Raw genomic sequence first — 22,730 nt, forward strand, 5'->3', positions numbered from 1 at the left:
CTTAGTAGTTTTTAGCTTAGATTTGATGAACAATTCAATTAAAAACTGCTCAAAATAAGCATTTTTCGGTCATATTTTTTGCTAATTTCTCGTAGTCACTCTTAAAATCACATTCTGCATACATTGAATAGTTTAGATCATCAAAATTTGATTGGAAACTATGAAATTGAGATTTGGAGTGTTTTTTTAGGTGTTTTTTTTGTAGTACGACATATTTAGATGATGAATAAAGATCTGGGAAAAAAAAGTGCAAGTGGTTGGTGGAGTTGAGATTTGATCCTCATGAGGTGAACAAATGTGTGGACTTGATGCGAAAGAGGCTTTAGGTTATCAGGAGGATTAATTTAATTCTTATTCTGTTGAAAGAGGCTTTAGGTTATCAGGAGGATTAATTTAATTCTTATTCTGTTGCTCCTGATGTAATATTATTTCAGTTACAACAAGACCTTGTAGGGGTTAAGTACCCCAGACTTGTTGCTAATTCGTAATAGTAGTAGTATCCTTTGAATTTAAGTTTATTACCCATTCATATATATTTGGAAAATGGAACCGGAGGTGTTGTAGTGCACCTCGGTGTAGTGTGTGTGTAGTGCGGCACACGGGCCGTAGATCTCATCATTCAACGGTTGAGATGTGTTTTTTAACTTTGACCAATAATAAATATCTTTTACCGGTAAAAGATTATTTTTAATCTGAACCATTGATTGATGAGATCGATGATTATGTGTCGCCTTATATGCATACTACACAGAGGTGTACTACAGCACCCCGGATCCGTGAAAAAATGAATGGATAGAATCATAGTGCGATATATTTAGATGAATAAAGATCTGGAAAAAAAAAAAAGTGCTTATGGTGAAAGAGAAAGTACACAACTCTTTTCAAATTTCTCGAGATGTGTAGAGAAAGAATGGCCATAGGTTGCACTTATTGCGGGAGTTGGGGGAGCTGCTGTCAGCAGCCTGCTGTCTCGGTCAAGAGGGTCGTGCTCCAGTCTCTCTTCAATGATCGGAAGCATTCATTTTGTAGAGCTTGTCGAGTTGAACAAGTACGTCAAAAATCAGCTTGAATCGGATATCATTAAGTACTTAATCGAAACATTTTTGTCTTGAAAAAAATGAATCCGAAACACTAGATCAAATCTACTATAACCCATTACTGGCAAGTTATATGTGTTCCGTTCAAACACTTAATGATATCCGATCAAACTAATTTTTTGCATACATATTCAAATCGACGAGCTCTACAAAGTGAACGTTTTCGATCATTGGAGTAAGATCGGAGCGGGGCCTCCTCAACCAGAGCGGGGGCCCCCTCAGCCGGGACAACTACGTGGTTGATGCATGAATCTAGCTTACATGTATGTTATTGCATTATTGCATGACAGAGATACATATGACTTGTACTTAACGGGAGTCCGAACCACATATATTCTATATTGACAACAAAAAGTATATTCGTTAGTATATGTTGCTACTTAAAATTTTATACACATGACTGAAAGATTGTTGATAACTTAAAATTTTAGAGATTTTTTTCACATGTAGACCGAATTGTTTAGAATATTTTTCACCTAAGGAACTCGTAGGCACCAATCCCCTATAACTTTCTCAAATTAACATTAAAAATTAGTATAATTAGTGAAATATTTAAAGTTATGTAGGGGGCGGACGGACACCCTGGCCTGTGTCCGCCCCCGTTGAGACATCAAGCCTTTAGTGGAAAATGCACCTACAAATCGAATAGAAACAGACCGAGAACACCTGACACCATGATGTTAATCCCCAATAGGTAAATTAATACTAGTACGATCGATTTTGTCGCCCAAAAATTTGTGTTTTAATTTTTGTAGGAACTTAACGAGGATGAATCTTTTCTTTAAAATGCTCGGAGCACATGGTGAAACTCAAAACTTCGATCTTGACGTAAATGAGGTAAAATTCTTGTCGATAACTGCGTGGTGCTGAGTTGTATAATCGGTGGCGCACAAGTGTCGAAAAGAAAGAAGAAATAAAGCTTAAAATTTTAGAACGACTAGTGCCGGAGAGGACACAAAACACTGTCCCACTTTTTTTTTTTTCCTCAACAAAAGAATTTTATTAATTTCTGAAAGGTACAAAGATTAAAAACAAGGACAAGGGCAGGCCCAGTGGCGGAGGCATATGTGCCCCCACTGGATGGATTTGTTTGTTTTTTTTTTTTTTTTTTTTTGCATTTGTAAAAAAAAAACCTTAGAAGTTTTAGTGTATCACGTTCGAAAAAAGAAAAATTATTGAGGGCATCACCAGATGGTATCTCAATATGTTCTTTTCCAACACATATTCGTGTGAGACTCAAGAATAAATACTATGAATCCAATATAAATATGTGATGAAGAAGGGTGTTGGGGCACAACCTAGTAAGGTCCCTTAATCACTAAAGAACTAAATTACTCATAAGAAAGCCTCCATTCACTTAACATTCGCCTCCAAAGCACCACGTGTTCAAGGAATTATAAATATGGATTATTGTCTTATCAGAAAATGCAAATCAAGCGACGCTCCTTTTCGCCCTTTCCCTTATGTCTTTATTTTTCTTCTTAAATCTTTTAATAAGACCTCTCTCTTTTGTATTTGAAGATGATTCATTTAGACCATTAGGGAACTTATAAATTTATCTGCAAGATATGATATTTTTATTTTTTTTCTTGTTATTTTAATATTATCTAATAGTTAAACACTTTTTAAATAGAAATAAGTCTTGAATAAATAGTGCAAAAGAAAAATCAAGGCATGTTAAGTCGTAAAAAGGAGAAAGATAATTTTCTGTTTTTCACAATAAAGTCGCGTGTATGAATTGTACCCCCATTGGTGCGATTTTCTGGCTACGCCACTGGGCAGGCCGAAATGAAAAATTACTGTCCCACTGCTTTCATCTTCTTTGGATTGGAATGTTCAATGAAACGATGAGAATATGGCCGTGATGCAAACATGACGTGGCTAGCTTTAATTGGTCCACACATTATTGGCCAAGGTTTTTAATCAGGGCAAAACCCTTTGGAACCCACCATGTGCATTCATGCATGGACGTGTAAGAGCTTCTAACTCAATCGAATTAATAAAGATATTTTGAGTTTCTATTTCTGTTATTGATCCCACAAAAGAGAGTTGAAAAGTGGTCCTCCTGGCCTGTTATTCGGCCTATTATATTGAGTAATTGCTAAATTTTGTGGCACAATAATTCCAAGGCTAACAGTTGTACAGCTAAATCCGTCAATGGTGGTTTCGTGTCTAAAATGTTAGGGCTAATCATATTATTGTTAAGAAATCTGTCGAACCACATCATCACATACAACGCGCACAAGAATAATCATGAAAAGAACACAAATTTTCTGTGATTTCTTAAGTTCTACAGTTGAGTGCATCGATCTACAATTCACAAAAGCTTTCACAATACATCGAATGAAGAAAACCTATGGATCACAAACTCGACAAAGTTCAACGAAGTGGCGATTGAAAGAGTGAATCAGGCTCCATAAATCCAATAGTTTTCACGAACGAGAATTGGCGAGGGTGAAAAATAGGTAATCCACCACTGTAACAAAATTACCATACCTTAAAAAATGGGACTGTTCAAATTATATAATTGTATGTTTTATATAATAAAAACTAGTCAAATAACAACTCCACCTTTAGATATGCTCTAATTAACCAGAGGCAAATAAACTAATTGGGATAGAAGAAGGAAAAAAATGATATTCCACACGTGGTGCCATCACAATTGTGATTGTGGTATGATTGGTTGGACTTCCTTTCCCTTCCCCCTAATAAAATGTCACTTTTGCCGATAAAAAAATATTACCGTATTTATTTTAATTTGGCCAAACCACAAGGTAAAACGTTTTAAATCGAAATCCCTTTGATGGACATACAAAGTAATAATTGTTGTACTGGCACGGTGCATGTAAGTGAACCAAAAAACTTTGGACGTATGCTAGTAGAAAAAGAAAGAGGGAACCTTCTTGGAAAAGAAAGATTTGAATTGTTTGGTCATCTGTCGCCCTCAGTCATTTTCTTCCTTGAGCCAAATTTTGCCAGCGGTTTTAGCATCATGGGTTGCTAGCTCTTCTAAGTCAATTTATGTTGATTATAGTATAAGGGTGTCTTTCTTTCGACTTGGGCATGGAAGAAAAATTTGCATAGACAAGCATAAAAAGACACATATTGTATGTAAAGTGATGTAATGCTAGCTGTAAAGCAAGCAAACAGCCGATTTGGCCGTTCATCTCGATAATTGACGGCTCGAATCTTAACTGAGCAATGAGTACAGTTCAGATTTATATGTGATCATCAGATTCAATCACAGTCGTCTATGTCGAGATAAACGGTCGGATTGACCGCTCGGCACAACTTGCAGAGAAATGCTTTGCAGCATCCCCCTGTCCGTTTTGAGGAGGTTTAAGCGAACCACCTGGGGGTTCAAAATATGCACTTAAATTAATTGTATACTACAAGCCCGGAAAAAATAAAAATTCATTTAAATTTGTAAGTTAGTAAATCGTATAGCTCAATAAAACAGAAGAAATTAGATCTGATAAGTTTTTAACCAAATATTTATTCTGTAGAGTGTTTTAATTATTTACAAAAGGAATTCTTTACGTTTTGTCACTCCATAACTAAAATCTTGCATCTACCAAAAGACCATCAAATCTGTTTTATTCTTGGAAAACTCTGGACAGTGTGATACCTATGGTCCCTCCTTTCAACCATGTTTGGATGAAAATTCCAGTTATTGGAAGATTCTGAAGGCACAACAACTCTATTCGACACACACCTTCCAACGTTATAGATCAGTGGTAACAAAAAGTCGTAGCATATTACAGAGGACGATGGGAGAGGAGGGTAAGGGAAAGGCGCCAGCATAGCAGATCACTGGCAGTGGAGGACCAAAGATGATAGAAGCACCAGCCATGCACGTTAGCCAACGGGGCGGGAACGTCGGTGTGGAGAGAATATTGGTGTGCATTTAGGAGCTCCTTGATCATGTAAAGGACGAATTGCTCTGCACCCTATTTTCCTGGTCATCTAGACAATGAAGCAACGATGGGAGGTTTTCGCACTACTACAAAATTGTATAAAGATCACGGTCCAAAAATTAAAAAGATTTCACTTTTTGTAAAAGCTTAATAAAATGTTGTGGACTATAGTTTTAATCTCAGTTATACTAAAAAAACTGAGATGGAAAGATTTTTTAATCTCAGTAATCTAAAAAGTGAGATTATAACTTGAAGAATAGATCTCATTCTCAAAAAACTGAGATTATATATGAAAGAATATATCTCGTTTCAAAAAAACTGAGATAAAAAGATTTTTTAATCTCAATAATCTAAAAGTGAGATTGTAACTTAAAGAATAGATCTCGTTTTTGAAAAACTGAGATTGTATATGAAAGAATATATCTTATTTCGGAAAAACTGAGATAAAAAGAAACCTTTAATCTCAATCATCTAGAAACTGAGATAGTCAGTTAGAGAATACATCACAATTTTTTTTAGACTTGAGATGAAAGCTCTTATATAGGAAAAGTTGAAAGTCGCTTACCTCTTAGTCGACTCCGCGCGCAATACTCCTAAATAAATGTCAATCTCAACCATTCTACAAAAAAATATTTCGTCAAAAAATGGGGTACTTTCGGCGATGAAAATATATTTCGTCACCAAATGGGTACCTTTGGTGACAAAATTTATGAAGGTTGCGTTTCATCACCAAATGTATTTCGAGTATATATAACTCTATGCTCAAAACTCCATTAATTGAGATAATTCAAATTGGGTTTGAACAATAACATAAAGGGCTACAAGTTTCATGTTTATCAAAATTTCTAATTTTAATATTTAAATGTTCAAAATGATGTTCGAAATATATTTTAATGTTAAAAGCATATGTTATATATTAAATATTTCAATTATATATTGAAAAGTGTGTGTAGTGCAGTTGGTTGAAGTTTCTATGCAAAACTCAAGAGACTTAGGTTCAAAACCCAACAGGATAAATAAAGTGGGATTTTTCCCCTTAGGAAAACGTCACTTTTAATCTCGGTTTTTCCAAAAACTGAGATTATTACTCTCTAAACAACTACAGTTTTATAATGAAACTGAGATGTTAAGCTATTAAAGGTCACGGTTTTGTAATTTTTAATCACGGTTTTAATGAGTTTTAATCACGATTTTTATCCTGTGGTTAAAAGATAGGGACTTTTAGTTACACCTTGATAGACCACGGTTTTGAATGCGAGATTAAAAGTGAAAGATCACGCCAAATGACCGAGGTCTTTATCTATTTTTATAGTAGTGTCGGCTGACAGTGGACCAAGTTAAAAACAAACAGTTCAATGATTCCTTGTAGGCCCAATTTGATGGCCTAAATATTTCTTCATTTGGCAGCAATCTTAGTGTCATTTAGTCATTCAAAGAGTCTTCCTAATTTTTGTAGTCAAATCATAGGTCTTATTAATTATCATCTTGAAAATATAAGTTTATGTTTTCTATGTTTGGAGGGATGTTTCCACAATTCCTATATAATCCTTTGATGTGAATGGATTCAGTAGGTCTGAGTGTTGAGTTTAATGGCCTTTAATTTGGCTCTCAAGAAGATTAAGTCATCTTGTTAAATCTGAACTACTATACTCGAGCATAAAAAGACACATATTGTATGTAAAATTAGGGAATGACTACAATACACACTCCTTATTTGGGTGTGTATCATATGCACCCTCCAAAATGTTATGAATTATAGAGAAAATGTTACGAATCGTATTGCTAAAAAGTTACGAATCGTATAAAAGTTACGATATACACCAAAATGTTATGAATCATAATGAAAATGTTACGAATCGTACTGCTGAAAAGTTATGAATTATATAACAAAAGTTATGAAACATGCTAAAATGTTATGAATGAACCATAAAATAGGTGCATATGGTACACCCTTTTAAGGGGTGTGTATTGTAGACTTTCCCGTAAAATTATGCAATATAATAAACGTTCGTATTTGAGATTGTGTTGTATGCACAATCTTGAATCACCTTAAAATTTTAAGAAAATTTGCATACAAATCACAACATGACTATTATAACCTTGTAACATCTGCGCACAACGAATGTTCATTAACAGTAGTGACGTGGAAGAAACTCCTTTCTGAATTTGGGCTAGAGGCGTCCAAAGTTAAAAATAAAGGGAAGGAGGGTATCTTCTTCTTCTTTATCTTCCATTGATATTAACAATATTAGGAACTTTGTCTTAATCAAGAATGCTCGCAAGTTGATGGATTCTAATGCCTTGCTAGGATAAAATTTAGAAGGAGTAAGAGCTTTAATTTAAACAAAATTATCGAAATGGAGGAGGAGGAAATTGCGGATCAGGAGGCTAGGGATATATTGCTGTTAGAGAGTCTAGTGCAGTGTGCATTTAAAAAAGTTAAATAGGTAAAATAGAAAAATATATATAGCTTTTTAGGAACTTTACTGAGTTTAAAGCTATTCTGTGGTGTGATGGTACATATCTATCTCAAACTGTTAGAGCCAAATTTCTATAGCCAAATTGACTTGTACAGTAGAATTGTTTTGGCAAAATTGGTCGAATGATTTCAAAGTTGTACGTATTTCGGCCTAACTATATTTGATACCGGACCCCAAATATCCGCCCTGAGATCCAGTGATGCTCTCAAGCAAAGCACCAGTACATAGTTGTCACAAATGCGTATTCAGCATCCATTCCTGCAACTTTTAAGTGAGGAATCCTTTGAATTGTCTTTGCTAAGTAACAGGTCATACATGGCGACTTGTTCTATCTGCAATGAAATGGGTTTTCAAAGTAAATTGGTTTAGTCATTAGGCCTAAAATGGGATGCGGTGTGGACTTTGAAGTAACTTGGATTGGGTTCTCTGAAATTGAAATCAATTGGCTCGGTCCAGTTTGGCTAGTATTGGAGAGGGAGACTTTCAAATATGGAACACAAATATTTGTGAAATGGAAACATTTACATCTGAAAGGGTTGAGTTGATTCTTAGATTCTGCATTTTAAACCACAATGCATTCTCAGATTGGCTAACTCTAAACACCCAAAAGCAAAAACTGCACAATCCAGAAGGCAAAAATCAAGCAGCCAAGCAGGCCCTTACTAATTTTAGATTCTAATATTATACTAATTAGGTTACATAGCAAAAAAGACCAAGAGGATTTTATCAGGGGATGCCAAGAGGTTCTCGAGATTCTCTATCCTTTATCCTTAGAACCCAAAGATGATGCTTGGTCTATCCACTTCAGGCAAAAGATATAATTCTGAGTTTCAAATTCTCTGTCTTGTGTACGCATATAAAGAAATCTTGAGAATATGTCCAAGGCAGAGGTGCTGACCTAGTGGAAATGTATCTCGTCGGTTGTGATGCCGTTTGATAACCATTTCATTTTAGCCTTTGTAAATGATCCATTCAAAAATTAATAAATTTTCTTAGTTGTTCAAAAATAACAATATATTACATGTGTAGCTTCATATTACGTTTGACTATGTATATTTTTTTTTGGTGTTTGACCTTCCAATCTAAGGAGATTACAACGCCAATCGAGATCTGGCGTGCATAACAAGATTGAAGAATATTATGCAATTGTGGGCTAAACACGTACATCCAAATATTTGTTCATTAGGTAGAGTGAATTTCGAACATATGCCAGAATCTATTACCTGCTCTGATATCAAAGTAGATTAATGTTAACCACCACCTCATCAAGAACCTAGTCCATCCACATGGAAGTGAAACCCAGCATAGTTTCAATTCCGTATCACAGACAATAAAAGGGAATGGAAAAATAAGGCTGCAGATCGACGAAAATGGCGCTCTGTTCGGCAAGAACTCTTAAACCTCCAAACTTCTCTGTTCTAAAAGGTGTGCTCACAAAAACGAGGGTAGGGTTTGTAGAGCACAAATGTGCCGGATATATTGAACGACAAGGGGCAGTCCTTGCTCGAATTGTTGGGGGTATATTCGTCATCCGGGTTGTAAAAATTGACTGCATGTTTGGATGTTTCATTTCTCCCTTCCTAGTTTTAGGTGTTTGACTCCCTATCCACAAAATGAATTCTTGCAAAGTGCATTTTCATTTGATTACAGAGGCCAAAAGCGAAAAGTAAGCCCATAGAAGCTTATCAGTTAAACAAATCTCTTCTTTCTTTTCTTTTTTGTACAAATTTTTAGAAAGCCGGCATCACAACACAAACAAGCTGTCATTACTTTATTCATCTCTTAGATGTCGCCAATATTGCTGCTACTTATCAATTACTATAATTTTTTCTAACAATGGCCATGTCGGCCGGCCGGCTGGTCTTTTTGGTAGGTAAACGATGTCAATACCATTGGTGGGCTTGAGGCTGACCTAAACTTAACTTGACCATTATAGGAGATACAAGACAATATTAGAAAATAACATCATTAAAAATCAAGATAATATTCACTTTACAGAATGTAAACTCTCAACTTAAAGTGAAATCAAGAAACACAACCTAACTTTATTTTCCTTGAATTGAAATATTACTTTCTTTGCCGATAAAAACACAACTTTATTTTCCTTGGACACATATTATTGGGACACATTCAAAATCATCGATTGAAGTAAATTCAAGATGGCAATTCCACAAACATCCCTTGGATATTGCAATGCTCACCACACGTTGATTATCGGGGCCACGACGATTGGGCTTCTAACTGTGTGTGCTCCATTTTCTTCAATCCAGATTAGGGAACCAAATGTCACGGTACCATTCTTGTCCCCATTGTAATGTATGGTCATGGAGTATGCCTTCTTCTCATTTGGCTTCAGAAACACCAACGTATCCGGCGAGACCGTAACCCTAGAACCCAGTGGTGCGGTCACCTTAAACTTATAAGTGGCTGCAGTGCTGCACCTTCTCCTACATTGGTGACAACCCTCTCAAACCTCTGAAAATGCTTGGTTATCTCAGGTACGTGCGTTGCCTTGTACAAAGCAATGAACGACGGGTAATTGAGATCAGAAGACGAGTTCTTGCAATTGTAGTTTGATCTTGTTATGGTCAAGACCTGGTTCTTGGTGAAGTTCATGGAGCATATGAGATTTACGTAGTCTTGTGTAGTAGCATCATATATCAGACCCGGATCAAGTGCCATGTTAGGACGAACTTGACCTGCATCCATAGCAAGCGGCGTAGCGATGTCAAAACCTTGACCAATGTCACGGATTGGATGGAGAGTGTTATCGTTGGGGCTCGCCGTGGTCACCATGGCAGACCGTATAGCAGCGGGACTCCATTTTGGGTGGGCGCCTTTCAATAGCGCAGCTATGCCCGAAGCATGAGGGCAGGCCATGGATGTCCCAGAAATTATGTTGTAATCGCTGGACAACGCAAGATTTGACTCGATTCCAGCTGTGACTAAAGTCGGATTCCATGCTGCTAAAACTAGGGTGCCGGGTGCCATCACTGCCATCACTTCTGGCTTCAGGATACCAGGATAGCTCGGCGCAGGACCCCTTGAAGTGTATGCAGCAACTGCAGGCGCACCTATGGTACCTACAAAAGTCTGTTGGAAACTCATGCTGGCTGTAGAATTAGCACCATTGCTTTCAACATGTCTGATCACCACCCGCCCATCCTTCGAGCTATTAACGACTCCGGGAAAAGGAAAAACATTGAACTCGAATATTTCTAGTGTTAGTAATTTATTTTAATCAACGGGTATCTGTAATCTTAACGTGGGGAGATTAATAAGTATTTAATATCATGGAGCTCGTAATATAATTGAGATAAAGACGGAAGTGCAATTATAATTTTGTAGTGGGGTGAATTATAATTAGTGAAATACGAAATAGAATCCTGGCAGGATTATGTTTTCTTATTTACATTGGAAGCCCAGACTTATTATTCTTTAGATTCCTATCGTAACCCTATATATACACGTTATGCTCTCTAGGTCAGTTTGATGTTCTTCTATTATTCAGTAAATAGAAGCAGACTTAGAGAGAACAAACAAATAACGAAAGAGTCCACACTTAGTTCGTGTTCTAGACGTGGAGGGAATATGATAGAAGATCGTAAGGTATGGTCGAGCAATATTCGTGGTTTATAGCAAGGCGTGCTATAATAAGTTCAACCAGCGTTCGTGTCGCAGGGAGTTGAGGTAGAACCCTAATTCCGCTTTATAGAATTTTACAATTTTTGTTGTCTAATCTGTACGCGTCATTACTGGGTCTTGGGGATTCGATTTCCTAACAGTGGTATCAGAGCAGGCTATAATCACGCGTATGAATTAAACAAGCCATGTTGTCCGTAGGTTATAGAGGGTAGAACGTAGAACTGTACTAACCCTTGTTTTGCAGCGTTCTTACCCAGCTATTATGGTCACATGATTTTTATTGATTTTATGTGATTAGATGCCACGATAATTTTTTTTTCGTGGTTATTGTTATTTATTGGATGCCGTAGCATGTGAACTCCAATGGAGGCATAAGATCAATGTTTCTATTTTTCTTCGATTATAATAGCATTCGACGGTTATTCGAAGATCGAAAATGATAGATACAAAAGATACAAGTTGTTTGACTTGCAACAGATTTTTTTCAGATTCGTAGGGTCTGATTACAGGGCTATTTCGACCCAGTAAATGTTGAAATTAGAAAATCTGTTCTTCACAAACGTTGTAGATAATTGAATTTCGAATCCAACCCAATTTAAATCACTTCAATTGGAGGTCGGATGAGGAAGATATGGCCAAAATACTAAAGGCTGTGCAGTTTACGCGGAAATATGTCAAATCCGAAATTTCTTGCCTAAGCACGGTTGGATTTTGGTTTTTTTGATTGATTCAAACTATCTAAGTCTTCTACACAAGTATAGCCGAAGAATTTCAAGTTTGGAAAGACTCCTTATTGCTTAAGGATTTCAAATTTGGAAGGATTCCTTGTTACTTAAGGATTGCATCTTTGACCATAATAGTTGGGATGCATATTTTATTATGTTTCCTTATTCATGTTTATGCATGTTTCCATGAGTGTTTGCATATGTGATAGTTTACCATATTGAGACAACATAGTAATATATAGCCTTTGACCTAGATCACGTTTTCTGCAAACTCGAAAATTTGATAACCCTTACCTATTTTTTAAATAACTAAGTGGGAAAGGAAATTTATTTTGGATAAATCTCATGGTCTCCATTGCTAATTCGTAGGTGATATAATTAATTTTGTGTGTTGGTTTCAGAACCTTCCTCCCTATTAGACAAAATTAATTGTGGTATCATCGGTACAAACTTCCTAAAGGGATAGCTTTAAGATAATTATTGTGTGAATTACTTCTCCATCAGAGGTAATTCATAACAGAACAATGGGTCATGGAGTTAGGTAATGGTATACGCTTAGCCATAAATAATAGTATCCTCACCATCTGAATCACTATTATTATTTATAGGACCGAAACTATATTGGCTATTTAATTTTGCTTAGCATGATATAGTGTCTAGATAGTAAAATTAAAAAATTGTGCCTATCTACACGAATGATAAAGAGTAGAAGACTTCCTATCGAGGCATGCTCTTCACGGTGTGTAGGGTTACCAATATTTTTCTTTTAACATGTGGTTGAGGGAATGATAAGCACCCATTAATGCAATGCAGGGTGCGCTAGTATCTAGTTTTAGTTAATTTCATCGCTTAATTAGTTGCTTCTTAATTGCGTTTACTCATAAGGTATGTTTTTAGTGCTTTCAGGTAAATCGTGTGAATAAGACATATTTTGACATCATCCATGGCCCGAGTGCGTCCAAGTACCCGAGGAACCAATAAAGACCCTGTCGGCCCCTGAAAATCTGTTTAAGTATGGAAAAATCACTTTTCGAAAAAATATCGATTTTCGAGATAAAAAATGGCGGTAATTGATCCTTGAATTTTTCTAAGAGCAACTTCAAAATTGCAAGGTTTTATTCAAAGATTAAGGTCATGTTTTGAGCCATTTATTCGATAGAAAAGTGTGCTGTTTTTTGTTTTACACTAAAAGCTGGGGGTCAACATTTTGATTGTATTGAAATCTCAAAATTCTGGTAATGCCATTGTTTCCAAATGGGGGGTACTTCCTTATTTTCATTAAATAAATTCAAGTAAAGAAAAGGTAAAAGAAAGGTTTAAAATGCAATCTTTACTTAAGTTTAGAGGATGAAAATAAGATGCGGTGGAGATTTGCCCGAGCAGAACCTGTCATTGCCTGAGCAGAAGCTGGATGGCCAAGGCAGAAGATGATTTGCCCGAGCAGAACCTGTCATTGCCCGAGCAAGAGGAAGGCAGCCAAGGCAGAACTTTGAGCTATTGAGCTCGGCATCGATGGGATGCCATTTGTTACATCGCTGCCGAGCCCCTTAGTGGTCCAGTCTCTTATTGAGCTCGGCATCGATGGGATGCAATGCTTTACATCGATGCCGAGCCCCATAGCAGAGCTTTCTAAGGCCGTTGCCATCGATGCCGAGGGGCTTAGCACGGGATTTTCAGAGCATCTAGGGAATATTCTAGGCGCGGAGCTTAGAAGTATAAAAGCTTATTTCATTGTTTTGTACAAACAAGTAGAGTAGATAGAAATGTAGAATTAGATTTGCTTACCTAATTGGGGAAATTATAGTTACCCCCTCTAACTATGCCTCGCGTACACTTACCCCCCTCTAACTTTGTTTTTTGGCACTTAACCCCCTCAAACTAACGGAAATTCAAACGATCATAACTTCAAACGGTCATAACTTTTTCGTCCAAAGTTGAAAATATGCAAATTATATATCGATTTCGAGATCTTGAAGTCAGCTTTCTAATGACACTAAAATCACATCACGATTCAAAGCACACAGAAAGTTATGATCAAAAGAGTAAGGGCTGGTAGACAAAAAGATCATTTTGATCATAACTTTCTGTGTGCTTTGAATCGTGATATGATTTTGGTGTCATTAGAAAGCTGACTTCAAGACCTCGAAATCGATATATAATTTGCATATTTTCGATTTTGGATGAAGAAGTTATGACCGTTTGAATTTCCGTTAGTTTGAGGGGGTTAAGTGCCAAAAAACAAAGTTAAAGGGGGGTAAGTGTATGCGAGGCATAGTTAGAGGGGGGTAACTATAATTTCCCCTACCTAATTTTAGATATAGATCTAGATTCAAATTGTTCTTGAGTGTTCTTATTGTTCTTCATTTTTCCAGCGCTTATCTTTTAATTTTCTGTCCTTAGTTGTTACTTTTTGTTATTGTTGCATTTATTAAAGTTGTTTATCTTCTTCCGATCTATCTTAATCTCTAATTTTCTTCTAGTCTTGTTATTTCAATTATGTCAAGTAGATTTTTGCTTGCTTTTATCTCTCTAGATATGAGTGAGTAGTTTCAAGGGTTAAGTCATGGGATGATTAGCATCTCATGACTCGGGCGAAAATTGCATTTTGCACCCGATAAAGCTTTAAACTTTGATTCGAAAATTGATGTGGGGTTCGGATTTGTTTGTCAAATCACCGAGGTGTTAACCTCTTTGATCATGTGTAAGTGGGAGCTTCGCCTACCCACCACACATGATGCTTATAGCTCTTTCGCACGAGGTATTTGCCAAATGAATTCTAGAGCTAGCTTGATTCTCAAATCATTTTATTTTCCAATTTGAGAACTATAATCAAGTATCTTAAATTGTGTAATTGGGTGACGAGTGTGATTTAGCTCAGGTCTTGGATGTTAATAATTCCTAGACCTAGCCTATCTTTTCCTTAGTTAATTCGCTTTAATTTAGCCCTTTTATTTCCACCTTTTAAAGTAAAACAAAGTTGGCTGTCTAAAAGCCGAAAGCCCCTACTTGCATCTACAAATCCGAGTAAGCCATATAATTATTCCCTTGGGTACGATCCCGGATTTCCGGTTTATTATGCTTCAATCGACAAGTTAAACCCTACGCTTGGGGTATTATTCCGAATTATTATTATCATCGGAGCAAACGACCAATATTAAAATGAAATTTAAAGTTTTTTATTGCCCTTAATAATTAATTGTTATATTAGTTGATTCTCAGATTCAAAAATGGGCTCTTTCAATCCACTTGTCATTATTTTCAAAGAAAATAAACTTACTGGATTGAATTATATTGACTAAAAAAGAAAATTGAATATTGTGTTAACTGCTGAAGGACATAAATTTGTGTTGTCTGAGGTGTGCTCTCCTAGACCTGATAAGAATGCCACAGAACAAGAAACAAAATTTTATAAAAATTGGTGAGTATTACCCATGTTGAAGGGACCCCGATTAGGGATCATGTTCTGAAGATGATAGCTCTTCTTAATGAAATAGAGATCCTTAGAGCTGAAATTGATAGGAAAACCCAGATCGATTTCGTTCTTAACTCACTGCAGTCTGAGAGTTTTATCAGTTTTCGCCTGACTTATTCTATGAACAAAATGCATTTATCTTTGGCGAAACTTCTTAAGAAACTCCAAGCAGCTGAGGGTCTTTTGGTTGGGAAAAAACCATCATCAGTGCTAGTGGCAGAGAAGGCTTCTACTTCTAAGTTGAAAGGCAAGAAGAAGCAGAACAAGTCTCAGAAAAAGGTTGTGGAGGCAGTTCATACGTCTCAAGATGGAGTGAAAAAACCTAAGGGCAAGTGTTTTCACTGCAAGCAACAAGAACACTGGAAGAAGAAATGTCTATTTTATCTGAATAAAGTGAATAATCAAGATAGATCCTTTCGCTAGTCGTTGAATCATGATTAGTGGTGTTATCTACTAGTACCTGGTGTGTGGATACATGAGCCACTAATCATGTTTACAATTTATTGCATGGGTTCCAAAAAACTAGAAGACTAGGTGATTGAGAGATTTATCTGCACATGGGTAATGCTACGAGAGTGGCAGCAGTTGTAGTAGGAAATATTTTTTTAAATTTTAATAATAATAGGAGTTTAATTTTGAGAGATTGTCTTTATGTTCTCACACTTAGAAGAAACTTGGTTTCAGTTTCTAAGTTGATTAAAGATGGATATTTGGTTTATTTTAGTAATTTTGTGGTTATTAAGTTAAATAAACGTTTTATCTATTCTGATTCATTGATGTATAATCTCTACTTTATTAATCCTATATTTCTTACAGTGCAACTGCATGAATTGAATAACACTAATAATTTACCATGTAAGAGGAAAAAAAAAAGCCTTCTAAATTGAACCAAACGTATCTTTGACACTTATGTCTTGGTCATATTAATCTGAATAAGATTTCTAGACTGGTCAAGAATAGACCTTTAGGTTCATCAGAAGTTGAGGAACTTCTAGTCTGTGAATCCTGTTTTAGAAGGTAAGATGACCAAGAGGCCCAGCAAAAGGTTATAGAGCCAAAGAGCCATTGAAATTAGTTCATTTTGATTTGTGTGGACCCATGAATGTCCAAGCAAGAGGTGGTTTTGAGTATTTCATCATTTTGATTGATAATTACTCAATGTTTGGATATATTTATTTGATGCACCGTAAGTCCGAATGATTTGAGAAATTCAGGGAGTATAGGGCGGAAACGGAAAAACGTCTGAGTAAATGTCTTAAGACACTGCGATCTGATCATGGAAGCGAATACCTCTTGGGAGAGTTTAGGGAGTACTTGTTAGCTGAAGGGATTACATCCCAGTTATCAACACCAGATTTCCACGTCAAAATGGTTTAGCAGAAAGAAGGAATATGACTCTTATAGATATGATGAGATCAATGATGAGTTATTCAAATTTACCAATTTTTGTTTTGGGGACATGCACTAGAAACAATAACGTATATTCTTAACTTGGTACCATCTAAGTTAGTACCATCTACACCCACAGAACTATGGATTGGGCGCAAACCTAATCTGCAGCATGTTCAGGTTTGGGGTAGTCCAGCACATGTGCTAAATGAGAACGCAGATAAATTGGAATCGAGGACAGAAGTTTTGCTTGTTTGCAGGGTACCCTAGAGGAACGAAAGGTGGACTGTTTTATAGTCCTACGGATAAGAAGGTCATTGTTAGCACTAATGCGCGGTTCTTAGAAGATGACTATATAATAAACCACAAGCCTAGAAGCAAGATTGTTCTAGATTAATTGAAAGGAGAGGGACCGACAAAGACTTCTTCAACACTAATAGTACGTGAGGTTACACTACAAGAAAGAGTTATTGAAACACTGGTACCTCATCGTAGCGGGAGGGTTGTTGTCTTACCCAATCGGTATACGTTCTTGAGAGAATCTTATGATACGATCCCTGAAGATCAACATGCTGAACCCTGCAACTACAATGAGGAACTAGAAGATAAAGATGCAGAATTTTGACAAAAGACTATGAAATCGATCAGAGATGGATTCTATGTACTCTAATTAAATTTGGGATGTTGTAGAACCACCCGAAGGGATTAAACCCATTGGGAATGTATCTAGATAATGGAACTGGATAGATTCATAGTAAATGGTCAAGAACACATGTTATGTAAGCTTAAAGAGTCTATTCATAGACTCAAGCAAGCATCTAGATCTTGCAACATCCGTTTTGATCAAGCAATCAAGTTTTTTTTTGTTTTGATCAATGTCTGGATGAGTCATGTGTGTACAAGAAGCGCAACGAAAAAGTGATGGTGTTCGTGGTACTATATGTAGATGATATTCTGCTAATCGAAAATGATGTGGGAATGTGTCTTCGGTAAATATGTGACTGTCTAGCCAATTCGATATGAAGGACTTGGGAGAAGCCAGTCACATTGGCTTATCGTAAGCTACTTATATTGATGAGATCCTTGCTCGTTTTAGCATGTAGGATTCCAAGAAAGGGTTCCTCCATTTTTAGACATGGAATCAACCTATCCAAGGATCAGTGTCGTAAGACACATGAGGAGATGGAGAAGATGAAAGCAGTTCCTTATACCTTGGCAGTAAGAAGTCTCATGTATGCTATGCTGTGTACTAGACCTAATATTTGCTTTGCTGTTAGCATGGTTAGTAGATTTTAGTGTAATCTAGGGCAAAAGCATTGGACTGTAGTGAAACATATACTCAAGTATCTGAAAAGAACAAGAGATCATATGTTGGTGTTCCAGTCAAATAGTCTGATACTTTATGGGTACACAGACTAAGACTTTGTGTCATATAAGGATTCCAGAAGTATACCTCGAGATATGTGTTTACCTAGGTGGTAGAGCCATAAGCTACAAGAGTATCAAGCAATCGTGCATTGATTGATTCCACCATGGAGGCGCAGTATGTGGTAGCTTTTTAAGTAGCCAAAGAGGCCGTTTGGCTTAGAAACTTCTTGATGGATTTAGAAGTGATTCCTTTAGTGCAATTAGCTATTACATCTATTGTGACAATAGTGATGGAATTGCTAATTCTGAGGAGCCATTGACTCATAAGAAGGAAAACACGTCGAGCGTAAGTATCACCTGATTCGATAGATCGTTCAGCGATGTGATGTAGCTATGTCCAAGATCGCATCGGTAAACAACCTAGCAGATCCTTTTACGTATAGCTTACAAGCTTAGACTTTTGATAGTCACATAGAGGGAATGAGAGTGGGATGCATAGCAGTATAGCTTTGAGTCTTAGTGGGAGTTTGTTAAGAAGTTATGTAAAAATTATGATTTTTATATGATGGATTAATATTATTATGTAATAATCAATTTTATCGCTTTTTGATGAGAATTTTTTATGGGCAATATTTGCATAATATTATTGTATGTTGTGCATGTGTGTCTAGTTCTAACTCATTGTGCTAGTACACTTTGTGTGTATTGAACGGGACCATATAGAGGTAATTGTCTTTATACTAACTTTATAAGACAATTGAAACCTCATGGTTATTATGAATGCTTATGCTCTTAATCCAAAAATAATTATTAGAGGTATATATTTAATGTTGTTGATTTTGATTCATTAAAGAATGAGATCTTTATACGGTCAATAGTCTCGGTGAGTTGGGTAGCAACATTATGTATATTACAACTATTAATTATTGATGGAATCCACGTCCCAGTTAGGATTGATGATACCCCTTGAGTAAGCTTATAAGTTTCGATTATATCACACCATGCAGGTGGATATTTGCATCTGACATATCGAATAAGTTACGGGGATAGTCTCAAGATAAGATGTTGATTAAGTGGGAGATTGTTAGTAATTTATTTTAATCAACGGGTATCTGTAATCTTAACGTTGGGAGATTAATAAGTATTTAATATCATGGAGCTCGTAATATAATTGAGATAAAGACGGGAGTACAATTATAATTCTATAGTGGGGTGAATTATAATTAGTGAAATAAGAAATAGAATCCTGGCAGGATTAGGTTTTCTTATTTACACTGGGAGCCCAGACTTATTACTCCTTAGATCCCTATCGTAGCCCTATATATACACGTTATGCTCTCTAGGTTAGTTTGATGTTCTTCTATTATTCAGTAAATAGAGGCAGATTTAGAGAGAGCAAACAGATCAGGAAAGAGTTCACACTTGGTTCGTGTTCTAGACGTGGAGGGAATACGATAGAAGATCGTAAGGTATGGTCGAGCAATATTCGTGGTTTATAGCAAGGCGTGCTATAACAAGTTCAACCTGCGTTCATGTCGCAGGGAGTTGAGGTAGAACCCTAATTCCGCTTTATAGGATTTTATAATTTTTTTGTCTAATTTATACGCGTCATTACTGAGTCTTGGGGATTCGGTTTCCTAACATCTAGATCATCTGAGATGAAGATAGCCGCCTCCATATGTCAGTTAGCAAGCACAGAAATTTGCGTAAAAAACGACCATGCTGATAAAGTCTTGTTGTAGAGGAGAGGGCTGTTGTCCACAACGGCACTCGCAAGTGATGGTTAACCCATTTCCAAGAGTTAACGTCCCGGCAAACCACCGGTCTATCGATCCCGCTGCAACGGTCAAGACCCACGGAATTCCATTGTGCAACAGCCTAAGCTCCGGGCTTTCATTTCCAGCTGAGGAAGAAACGAGGATACCCTTTTCCATCGCTCTAAATAAAGCTACGGCAATCGGGTCCTCGTAAAGAGGAAGGGAATCGAAACCCAACGAGATTGATATTACATCCGCCCGGCCGTCAGCTACTGCCTTCTCCATCCCAGCGAGAACGTCAGAGGCATAGCCTCCTTCGTCCAAAGGACTTTGTACATTGCCACCCTAGCAGCGCGACCCCTTTCACAGTTCCCGAAGCGTAGCCAAAAAACGATACGTCTTCTACATAGTTTCCACCAGCAGTCGAGGAAGTGTGGGTCCCATGACCCTCGGTGTCCCTTGCTGAGTTCATACTAAGTTTAATACCAGGATTTGCAGCCAGAAGCCCCTTGTTGAAGTACCTAGCTCCAATAAGCTTCAAATTACACAATGAGGAGTTGAAGTCTTAACCTTCCTCGCATGTTCCTTTCCATTTTGACGGGATAGCGGCCATCCCATCGTCTTTAAAGCTCTTGCTCTCTAGCCGCACGCCAGTGTCGATCATCCCAATGATAACGTCTTTGCCGTAGTGTGAAGCCGGCCACAGTCCGGTGGCATGACTGAGGCCGAGGAACTCCGTGGTGTGGGTGGTGTCTTTTGTTACCTTCCTGTCAGGGTAAGACGAGACGAACCCCGGTAACTTCTTTAAGCTCTCTAGCTCATCTTTCGAGAGGACTGCGCTGAAGCCATCCAGTACATTGTCGTAGCTGTAGAGGAGCTGCGACGCGGAATGGCAATCGTCTGATGTTTCCGTCTCCGTTGATTTTACGGAATCAACGACGGAGGAATGCCAGTTGTGGCTGCTAGTGAAAGCCTTGGGCATGAAAGACTTGTCCATGTGGACAATGTGGGTGGACCTCTCGGCCGAAATCAAAGTGCCGTGGGGAGAGACAAGAAACCATGGTCAATATGAGAAGACAAGACCCATTGCTTAGCCTCATGTTTTTTGTAAGGAAAAAAACACTTCTACTTTGACAGTTGACACTTGACACCAACATGTTATGTAACGTTAAATAGAAGCATGTATGACGTAGGAGAGTGATACAGGATTAAGATAAACAAGTGACATGCCAGGTTCTCCCCGTTGTGATGCCATTTCCTTTTAATTGTAACTCATTGCTATGATTAATAAAATTATGTTTGCTGATAATTGAAAAAAAAGATAAAGAAGTGCATTAACGGCATTGTGTATATTAAAGTTAGGCCAAATGGATGTTACAAAGGACAGATTATACTAAAGTTAATTAACCATTGGAGAATCCACACCAGGCATAGGAGATTGTTATTTGTTCTTCAGACTTGAAACGAGCTGAGCCAAGCTTTGCTTTAGGGTCTTCAAGCTCGAATCGTTAATGTTGAGTGAGTATCCAGCTCGAATCGTGCCTAAATATGTTAGCTCAAGTTCTATGTATTTGAGAACTCAAGTTCTATTCGCATACTAAACGAGGCTGTATAATGAGTTGAGCCAAAAAAATCCGTGCTTATCGACATGAGCCAAGCTACGGCTAAATCAAGCTCGGGTTGTTAGTAGATGAACCAAAAACCATTTTCAAGCTCGGCTCATTTATTAAACTATGCTAGCCGAGCCCTTAATGATCGCAACCTCGAGCTCAAACTGCAGAATCCATGAATGGTACATATATAACCGAACTATTGATGATGAATCTAAGCCACCTAAATGTACACAAATTATCCAGTCAGGGATCCCTTACCAGTTTACCGTGCGGACCTCTCCATTCCCGAGCAAATTTCGATGATCCGAGCCGCTCAAAGTGTGCAGAACGTGATTTTAAGGGTACCCGTGTGTAATCAGAAAAACAAATGACCGGGAAAGGCTTGATTTGAGCAGTTTTTTATTAAACCGTTCAATGAAAACTACTCCGATCAAGCCCTTTTCAATCTACTTCTTTTTTTTTGTTGATTTCTCGCGGGTACCCTTAAAATCATATTCTGATTACTTTGAACGGCTCGAATCATAGAAATTCGACGGGAAGGTGCACCATAAAACTGTCCGGAGAGCCTTAATGTATACCTTTTTATTTATACAACTCCTAGTTTAGCCACATCAATTCCATAACTTAACCAGAAAAAGAAAATAATCAATACCTTGACGTTTATAACGATCAAGCTTTGGTTTCTTCTTTAGGTGGAAAGAAATTAAGCGAATCTCCCCATAATTTTCCAAGACTATGAATCAGGCTTATCATTTCCAAACACTAAAGAAGTCACCAGCAAATTCATATAGCCTAACCCAATTGATTAGGACTTATGACTCGGTCTGGTTTTGTTTGATTTAGTACAGTAGTTGCCCGATGTTACCTTGCAAAATGAAGAGAAGTCATCGCAAAGTGATCATAACAATTGTGTAATTAATAAGCTTACCACATGTGATTGCACTCCGAAGGCATCAAATAATTCATAATTCCTTCAACAAATTGTCCAAAATGGTTTTAATTTCCATGAGCTACGATATCAAGCGTCAATCCAATCTGTAGAAACTTTATGTCCATCTCAAAATCAATTGGCAATGAGTGGAGAGGTCCCAAATGTTATTAAGTGATCACCCATTCCACTCCGAAGCAATGTGGGACTTTATTTTCTTAACATCCCCCCTCACGTGCAGCCACGTTTGAGGTTTGTCACATGTGGCCACTTTTGGGTCCTATCATCGTGCATCCTTTTTGCTGGTCTGTCATCGTAGGGTGTGGATTGTGAATTTTA

At 37.2% G+C, this 22,730-nt stretch overlaps 1 pseudogene; it reads right to left on the reverse strand.

Moving 5' to 3' along the window:
* Positions 1-9,691: 9,691 nt before the first annotated feature.
* On the reverse strand, positions 9,692-20,950 carry LOC131328312 (subtilisin-like protease SBT3; annotated as a pseudogene).
* Between the last annotated feature and the right edge of the window lie 1,780 nt (positions 20,951-22,730).

This window comes from Rhododendron vialii, chromosome 6a (genome assembly GCF_030253575.1).
Source record: "Rhododendron vialii isolate Sample 1 chromosome 6a, ASM3025357v1".
In the NCBI taxonomy this organism is placed as follows: domain Eukaryota; kingdom Viridiplantae; phylum Streptophyta; class Magnoliopsida; order Ericales; family Ericaceae; genus Rhododendron; species Rhododendron vialii.